Source organism: Geotrypetes seraphini, chromosome 2 (genome assembly GCF_902459505.1).
Source record: "Geotrypetes seraphini chromosome 2, aGeoSer1.1, whole genome shotgun sequence".
NCBI classification, from domain to species: domain Eukaryota; kingdom Metazoa; phylum Chordata; class Amphibia; order Gymnophiona; family Dermophiidae; genus Geotrypetes; species Geotrypetes seraphini.
In genome coordinates this window covers 386,663,112-386,672,131 of record NC_047085.1, presented here as the reverse complement: position 1 = coordinate 386,672,131, position 9,020 = coordinate 386,663,112, and the positions used below count along the sequence as shown (strand labels likewise).

At 41.7% G+C, this 9,020-nt stretch overlaps 1 protein-coding gene and 1 long non-coding RNA gene across 2 annotated transcripts in view; one reads left to right on the top strand and one right to left on the bottom strand.

The window, feature by feature from the left end:
• Window positions 1-1,147: 1,147 nt before the first annotated feature.
• On the bottom strand, window positions 1,148-8,314 carry LOC117354016. Its single transcript, XR_004538094.1, has 3 exons — window positions 8,183-8,314; window positions 2,697-2,773; window positions 1,148-1,575 (listed from the first exon to the last, which is right to left on the bottom strand). It is a non-coding gene; the product is annotated as an uncharacterized LOC117354016 (long non-coding RNA).
• WIPF3 (WAS/WASL interacting protein family member 3) overlaps window positions 8,098-9,020 on the top strand; it is a 125,473-nt gene continuing 124,550 nt past the window's right edge. Inside the window, exon 1 of the mRNA XM_033930747.1 lies at window positions 8,098-8,200. The gene's annotated coding sequence lies outside the window, so the exon portion shown is untranslated. The remainder of the gene's footprint in view (window positions 8,201-9,020) is intronic.

The following is a 9,020-nucleotide window of genomic DNA, read 5'->3' as shown; positions in this document are numbered from 1 at the left end:
CTCATCTCACTGCCAGGCCTTCTCCCACCCAGCTCCTTCCAGGCTGGCCAGCAGATAAAGAAGCATTCTGAAGTACCACCCCTGAAGTACCACTTTGTCCTCCCCCTCATAAGACAGATTTCCAATTCAATGGGGGAGGAAAGAGCAGTGTTTCAGCATGGGCCTGAGCTTACAGGACCCCACAGTGCTGGTGCTACTTTAATTTTTTGGTTGACCCAGGAAGAAGAGGTAGCAGCAAGAAGAAAAGGGGAGGGGAGAAATGAGAAGTTGGGAAACTGGAAGGGCAGAAAGGAGAAAAGGATATCTTTACCTATGGGGGGCTCGCATGACAAAAGTTTCTCCTAGTGTCCATTACCTTTGGACTGAATCTGGGAAAGTAGGTTGGACTTATAAATCCCTTCAAGAACTTCTGGAAGTTTTGAACTGGAGGTTACACTTCTCTCTTCAGTTTGATTTAACTGAGCTCCTTGATGGCAACCTAGACATCAAGCCTTTTGGATTAACAGATTACAACTCTGGGTGAAATCTGATGTATGTGAACCTTGAACCTCACCAGTAGGTGTCACCATTGCCTAATGTCTGTGACTTTGTCTCATTACTGTGCCCATCTCTGGTTGACTTCAGGAACAGGGAAAAGCTGCTTTCAGGAAACATGCAATCTCTGTGTCCGGCAGCATGGTCTGCTCTGGGTAATGGTGCCAAGTTCTCTACAGAATGTTGCATCGGTGAGGGCAGATCTTAGTAACCTGCTTGTGTTAGGTTAATCCTCCTATCTTCTAGTACAGTGGTCTCAAACTCAAACCCTTTGCAGGGCCACATTTTGGATTTGGAGGTACTTGGAGGGCCTCAGAAATAAACAGTTAATGTCTTATTAAAGAAATGACAATTTTGCATGAGGTAAAACTCTTTATAGTTTATAAATCTTTCCTTTTGGCCATGTCTTAATAATAATATTGTCATTTAAAGCTAAAGAGACATATGATCAAGAAACTGTTTTATTTTACTTTTGTGATTATGATAAACATACCGAGGGCCTCAAAATAGTACCTGGCAGGCCGCATGTGGCCCCTGGGCCGCGTGTTTGAGACCACTGTTCTAGTATTTTTGTGCTTTGTTTCTACGATTCATTTTGTTGGTGATACAAAAGAATTAATAACTGATACATTAATAACCGTCTGTTAGAACTGTGGTAGTGGTATAAAGTATGCTTATTTTAAAACAGCATTAAAACATGTTAATTCCCTATCATCATGTCATTATGTGGGACATAACTAGGCAGGACTATTTTCCTCACTCCCCCCCAAAAAAATGGTAATGAAAGTTTCTTCCAAGAGCCTCAAATTGTAAATGATAGGCTGGTAAAGGTCAACCCGGAGTGGAAGTAGCAGAACCGCTACAGTGCATTCTAGAAAACCCAACCTGCCCAATTTTTCCAGCCACATTCTTCCCTTCATTTGCCCCAAAGTGAACTTCTGGTGCTGGCACTTGGCTCTATCTCAGTGATGTGAGCATCAGTTTCTCAGAGTGAACATGGCTACATAAGACAGCCATTATTTCTTCAAAACAGCATTCAAACTGTGGAAGAAGCAGGAGAAACTCAGTTCAGCTAACCTATGTTTCAGAAAGGGACTATGTACCTCTTCTTTCCTCAAGCAGCATCATTTGGTTACAGTAGCATAGTAAAGGGTGCGGGGGAGGGTGGACCGCCCTGGGCGCCGGTGCCACTTCTCCTTTCCGCCTCCCCTGCATACCTCTTGAAATGTTCGCCGGCACAAGCAACATCTTCCACTGGCTTGATCAGGAAGCAAGGTCAGAAGGGAACCGACACCAGCACGAGCAGCAGGTGGGAGATGCTGTTCACATTGGCGAACATTTCAAGAGGGGGAGGGCAGGAGGTGCCCAAGCTGCAGGGGAGAGTTGGGGGTGCACACTCCACATGTCTAGGTATTGGAGTGAGGTTATACAGTATACACTTCTCCCTCCATATTCGCTGTGATGGGGGATTAACAGACCCGCGAATACAGAAAAACCGCAAATCATTTTTTCATGTTATTCGCTGTATTTTTAATTAAAAACCATCGTGAATATGGTGAAACCGCAAATAACACCTGGCCTGTTCCTGAAGGAGAGGCAAAACACGGTGAAGAAAGCACTGGGAATCGGCGATTTTCTCTGTAAACGCTTGTAATCAGCGATTTCTCCATGCAAGCTGATGTAATTTGTGGGGGAGGAGCCAGCAAGCTAAAAACGGTGAATAATCGAAACCGCGATTGCTGAAACTGCAAATACGGAGAGAGAAGTGTCATACATTTAAAACCGCATTGGTTGTACCACAGAGAGGCAGTATATCCATTACCCTTCACCCTTAGCCCCATCATTACTGTCATGGTGTATGACAAACTAAGAAAAACATTGATGAACAAACATCACACCTTGCAATAGAGACACTCAACAAAAGTGAGGTGATATCAAAGCAAATCTATTATGTTGCTCATGAACTTTTAGCCATACATTTAAACCTTATAGTTAAAGGAGGAGAAAAGACCTCAGACTCCCATCCAACTCTTTTACAGTTAGTTACATAAGCTTTTTAGGGACATCATCGATGTCATCGATCATTGGTCAAAAAAACCCTCCTTATCTTATTTACTATCATAAATATATGATTTTTGAAAGCAATGGAACTTATCTCAGACCTGTTTCACGTAGAGCTTCTTCAGGGGATCAGCACTTGAGACTTCCTGTTTTGAAGGACCATCCATCCAATGTATTCCTAACAAATTATGAAACATCATAAATAATCTACACTAAATAATAATAATTATGATAAAATGGCAGCAACTATGGCACGAGTTTATCTTAAATATGTTGTCCTATCCCAGGGGTAGGCAATTCCGGTCCTCGAGAGCCGGAGCCAGGTCAGGTTTTCAGGATATCCACATTAAATATGCATGAGATAGATTTGCATCTCAAGGAGGCAGTACATGCAAATCCATCTCGTACATATTCATTGTGGATATCCTGAAAACCTGACCTGGCTCCAGCTCTCAAGGACCGGATTTGTCTACCCCTGTCCGAATCCATTCGTGCACAAAACTAAGGAGAAGAAAAGGTGGAGAAAGCCAAAGGAGATACAAAGGTCACAAGAGCTACACTATTAAAACCAATTCATTGATATGACCCAGCACAGCCATGTTTCAGCATAAGGGGTCCTTAATTCACTATGCCCAGAATTATTGCCACTTACAATTCTTTCTTGCATGTGAAGTTTGCAATTCCATCGTGGTATGTGGAATAGATGTTTCGGCTATTTTTGGGACCTACAGGTATCTCTGAACAACCCATCAATGTGCCAATAAATTATACAGATCACAAGAGTTCTGGCTATAGTGAATTAAACACTCCTGATGCAGGCACATGCTGAAACATGGCCATGTCAGGTCATATATCAATGAGCTGTTCCAATAGTGTGGCTCCAATGTCATAGAAACATGATGACAGATAAAGGCCCATCTAGTCTGCCCATCCGTAGTAACCATTATCTCTTCTCTCTAAGAGATCTCAAGTGCCTATCCCAACCTTCTTGAATTCAGACACAGTCTCTGTCTCCACCACCTCTTCCAGGAGGCTATTCCATAAATCTACCATCCTTTCTATAAAAAAGTATTTCCTTAGATTACTCCTGAGCCTATCACCCCTTAACTTCATCCTGTGCCCTCTCATTCCAGAGCTTCCTTTCAAATGAAAGAGACTCATGTGCATTTATGCCATGTAGGTATTTAAACATCTCTCAAGAATCCAAATCGCAATAACAAAATATAAATGCAATCAGCAAAAAAATTGTTATTAGCCTAGTGGTGGAGATATCCCATGAAAGTACATTTATAATAGGTGGAGAAAAAGCCTCAACTTATCAACAATATACGGATGTCAACCCAATGAGTTCTTAAGCCAATCCTGCTCTGTATCATAGGCAAAAAAACTCCACATGTTTCAAAATATAACTTTTCAAAACGGGACCAAAGCCACCACTGTGCACAGGGATCCAGAAAAAGAACAAAACAGTTCACTTATCTTCTGACGATGGCAACAACAGCAGCGAGTAGATCTTCCTGCTATAGCACTTCTCACACTGAAAAAAGACAAGGAACTGGATGTCACCAACATGGCTCTTGTTTTGCCGAACAACGGCTGCGTCAGGGCAATCACATTCTCTTCTGCTCCGTCCATTTTTTTGGCTGATTGTATTTAAACATCTCTATCATATCTCCCCTCTCCTGCCTTTCCTCCAAAGTATACATATTGAGCTCTTTAAGTTTGTCCCCATACGCCTTATGACAAAGACCACACACCATTTTAGTAGCCTTCCTCTGGACCAACTTTATCCTTTCTATATCTTTTTGAAGGTGCAGTCTCCAGAATTGTACACAATATTCTAAATGAAGTCTCACCAGAGTCTTATACAGGGGCATCAATACCTCCTTTTCCCTACTAGCCATACCTCTTCCTATGCACCCTTGCATCCTTCTAGCTTTCACCGCCACCTTTTCAACCTGTTTGACCACCTTAAGATCATCACATACAATCACACCCAAATCCCGCTCTTCTGTTGTGCACATAAGTTCTTCACCCCCTAAACTGTACCATTCCTTCGGGTTTTTGCAGCCCAAATGCATTTCTTAGTATTAAATTTTATTTGCTAAATTTCAGACCATTCTTCAAGTTTCACCAGGTCTTTCTTCATGTTATTCACCCCATCCAGGGGTGTCTACTCTATTGCAGATTTTGGTATCATCTGCAAAGAAGCAAATCTTACCTAACAGCCCTTCATCAATATCACTTAAAAAATGTTAAAAAGAACAGGCCAAAGAACAGAACCCTGAGCCACACCACTGGTAACATCCCTTTCCTAAGAGCGATCTCCATTAACCACGCAATGTTAGGAAATTCTACTTTATGGAGAGGATGGTGGATGCCTGGAATGCGTTCCCGAGAGAGGTGGTGGAGAGGAAAACAGTGACTGAGTTCAAAGAAGCGTGGGATGAACAGAGGATCTAGAATCAGAAAATAATATTAAATATTGAACTAAGGCCAGTACTGGGCAGACTTGCACGGTCTGTGTCTGTATATGGCTGTTTGGGGGAGGATGGGCTGGAGAGGGCTTCAATGGCTGGGAGGGTGTAGATGGGCTGGAGTAGATTTTGACAGAGATTTTGGCAATTGGAACCTAAGCACAGTACTGGGTAGAGCTTTGGATTCTTGCCCAGAAATAACTAAGAAGAAAATATTTTAAAAAATTTAAATTGAATCAGGTTGGGCAGACTGGATGGACCATTCGGGTCTTTATCTGCCATCATCTACTATGTTACTATGTTACTCTGTCATCTTCCACTCAACTAGTTCTTGACCAGCCCATCACTTTGGGGCCCATCCCAAGGGCACTCAGTTTATTTATTAGACGTCTTTGTGGAACGTTATCAAAGGCTTTTCTAAAATCTAATTTCCTACTTCTTCCTTACTTCCACCTTTGTGTAGAGGGACCACATCTGCCCTTCTCCAGTCCTCCAGTACCACTCCCGACTGTAGAGAAGTTTCCAAGTTTATTAAAATTTTGGTACATAAAATTTAAGCAAAAACAGGAGAACTATTACACAGATCAAAAACGAACTAACTGGACAAATAGGACTGACCTAAACAGACTGGCACAAAAGGAAGGGGTAGAACTACAATTGATTGAAAGGAAAAAACAAAAATAAAAGGGAAAAACAAAAGGACGGGGGAACAGAGGATTCAGCCAGAAAGGCTGGACTAGCTAGGAGGGCTGGTCTAGTATTAGATTAAAACATCTTTAAAAGGACAGTCATACTACGAAAGCATCTTTAAAAAGAAAAGTTTTTAAGCTAGACTTAAAATGATCTAATTCAGAGCTGAGTTCCAGAGCGAGGGGGCGGTGACGGAAAAAATATTATTTCTCATTTTGTTAATATGTCTTAATGAAGGGATTGCAAGCAAATTTTGGTTAGATGATCGAAGAGTACGCTGAGAGGAATGGGGTATTAGAAGTTTATTGATGAATTTGGGCTGCCCTGCTTTTCTAGTTTTGAATGTCAGCGGAATAATTTTGTAAGTGATACGGTGTTCGATAGGAAGCCAGTGTGCTTTGACCAGAAGAGGTGTGATGTGATCAAATTTTTTTGCATTGAAAATGATTTTGACGGCAGTGTTTTGGACTAATTTCTTTCTTTGTAATTCCTTTATATAGGGCATTACCATAGACCAGGCAAGAGATAACTATAGAGTGGATGAGGATCTTAAGAGAGGGACATTATAGGAAGTTTGGGAGCCATTGACAAAATTCTATAAGGAGTGATTGTTGATTTTCCCCTTTGATAATACACGTCCAGGGTGGGTGGGTGGGAGGGGAGTGGGAAGATATTTTTAATTTTGAGTGCAAATTTTGGGATAAGTAGAAGAGGGGGGATGATATATGTATTTGTTATGGAATATAATTCTGATTGAATTTAAGTGCTGTTAAAGTGTAAGATGATATGTTGCACTTATTTTTGGCTTTAAAATGAGTAAACATATACAAAAAAAAAAAAAGTAGACATTCTGTTAGAATACAGTTTATATGTAGAGATCTGTAGTAATCTGCCTTGTTCAATTTTTCCAGTAGGTGTATTGATGATCTAGTCTAGAGCACATTGAAATATTTAGTGCTGCCCTTTTCTGGGTAGGCTCCTTGTTTGTGTGAGTTCTGGTCCCGAGTGTGTTTTGTGGGGCTTCACACTTTTATAATATACCTGATGCTGGAGAGGGTTTAGGGTTTATGTTGCTTTCACTGGGATGAGACCAGAATCAGATATTTGTGAGTTCTATGAAGAAATATCCTAGTCCTGCTCTGCATTAACTGTTTTTGAGTGAGGACTTCTATAGCTGCAGAATACGGAGGGGAATTTTAGAAAGGTTTCTTTCATACATGAAATAACTTTTTATAAAATATACCTCAGCATAAAAGTACATTTGGTGACAACAAATCCCATACTTTTTACTTGTCCCTGGTGTGGGCAGAACTTGTATAGGGTACAGGTGGAATTCCTTTTCCCGAGCCTTCATACATGTTCGCACCTTCTATCTAGGCATGATTTCTGCTCTGAGCGGGGACTGAAAAAAAGAGACCAGATAGGCTGCTCTGGGCATCATATACCCAATGATGCCCAGAGCATCATATTTTTAATTTTTTTTTGGGGGGAGGGGCGGGAGACATCAGGGCAGGGAGCCTGTGCTAATGATTTTGCACTTGTGCATGCATAGCGGTCGAGAATCTGGAATATAATGGACTGCAGCATGTGTTGTAAATCAGAAGCAAAATGTTAGCTATGCTGCCTGACTGATGACTAACATTGAATGGTTTCAACTTTAATCTTTCACTCATGATGTAATGAGTGATGATGTAATAGGTAGTAAGGGGAGTGTATTTAAAGCGTGGCCTGCTGGGAAGTTCCTCTTGTCAGCAGTGCGTGTGTGAGCAGTATGGAGTGTTTGTGCCGGTAAGTTGCAGAGAGAGTGTTTATATTGAGTATTTCAAAATGTATTGTTTATTAAGTTAGCAAGCTGTGTGGTGTAGTGTTGATTTGAGTCATCTTGTAATTGTAGTACCCCTCCTGAAGAAGCCAGCGGGTGAAACCTAGGTTGGGGGGTCGGTATTGTGAATAAACGGAGGAGCCCGGAGCAGTTATGTGTATCATCCACACCATTCAAAGTTAAGTTGCTGTCAAATTTATTATTTTATTTTCTTCAAGTTTATGTGCTGTTATTTAGTCTTTGTTTGGTGGAGGAGACTGTGAACAACAATGATGGTCTCCGTAGCTGCTCCGTGAACTTGTTTCACCGGACCTCAGCTGTGGGTCTGAGTGTTCACTTAACCACATCAACTTGTGTTGTAATTTGTGCTTGAAGTAAAACAAAGGTGATTAGTACAACAGTGATTTATAAGTATCACCTTGGATAAAAATATTCCCTTGCTGTTTTTTGATTATATCTTAACATTCAGGAGGAACAGAAGACTGCCAGGGGTGCTGCTGCCTTGCCCCCTCTGCTGTACTGACACTGCAGCCTCCCTGCTTTGGAGGAAAACAGACTCAGACTCGGAACCAGAGTGGAGCCTGCTATGCTGACTTACCATCTGACCTTGTTATGTGTAGGTCTCCTCTCCACTTGATGCTCTTTTCCTCATTGCAGTAACTTCTGGCATTGTCTCTCAGTCTTTCTCAGCAGATGTCCAATGCCAGTGGCCATCCTGAAGTTCAAGAAGTAGCTGGATGCAGGAAAATTGGAGAGGGAGAGATGATGGCTACAGGGGAGGGAAGGGGGCAAGATACCGAATGTAGGAAGTGGGGAGGGATAGACAGGAGATAATGGCTGCAGGAAAGGAGGGAGGGGAGATGCTGGATATTGGAAAGGGTGTGGAAGGATACTAGGTGACACAGGAAAGAGGGTTGAATTCTGGATGAGGAGACGGGGAGAGCCAGGTAGAAAGGTGCTTAAGTAGGATGCAGGGAGAGAGAGAAACACTGCTTTGGGAGCAGGGCACAGGTAGGAGGAGAGATGCTGCATCTAGACATGGAGCAGAGGTGGAAGGAAGAGATTTTGCACCTGGATCAGGGCTGCTTTTACCTATAAACAAAGGGGAAACTGCCCTGGTGCTTGCATTTGAGCGACTCTCATATTTAAGAATGAGCTGGAAATAAGTGCCTAACTAAGGTGTCAGAGAGCTGCCAAGTTAGCCTGATCTAGGAGGGAGATTCTGGACCACTCCTGGATTTCTAACAGTTTACAGTTTTATTTAATTATGATATACCGCTATATCATCAAAGTGACCTAAGCAGTTTACAATAAAAATATAGCAACATAAAGTAAAAATAGAACTCTATTACAAAATAGGATAGTGCTCACATATAAGCCCAAACATTCATCTCTATATTATAAAAATTTTCATAAGAACATACCAATAGTCATAC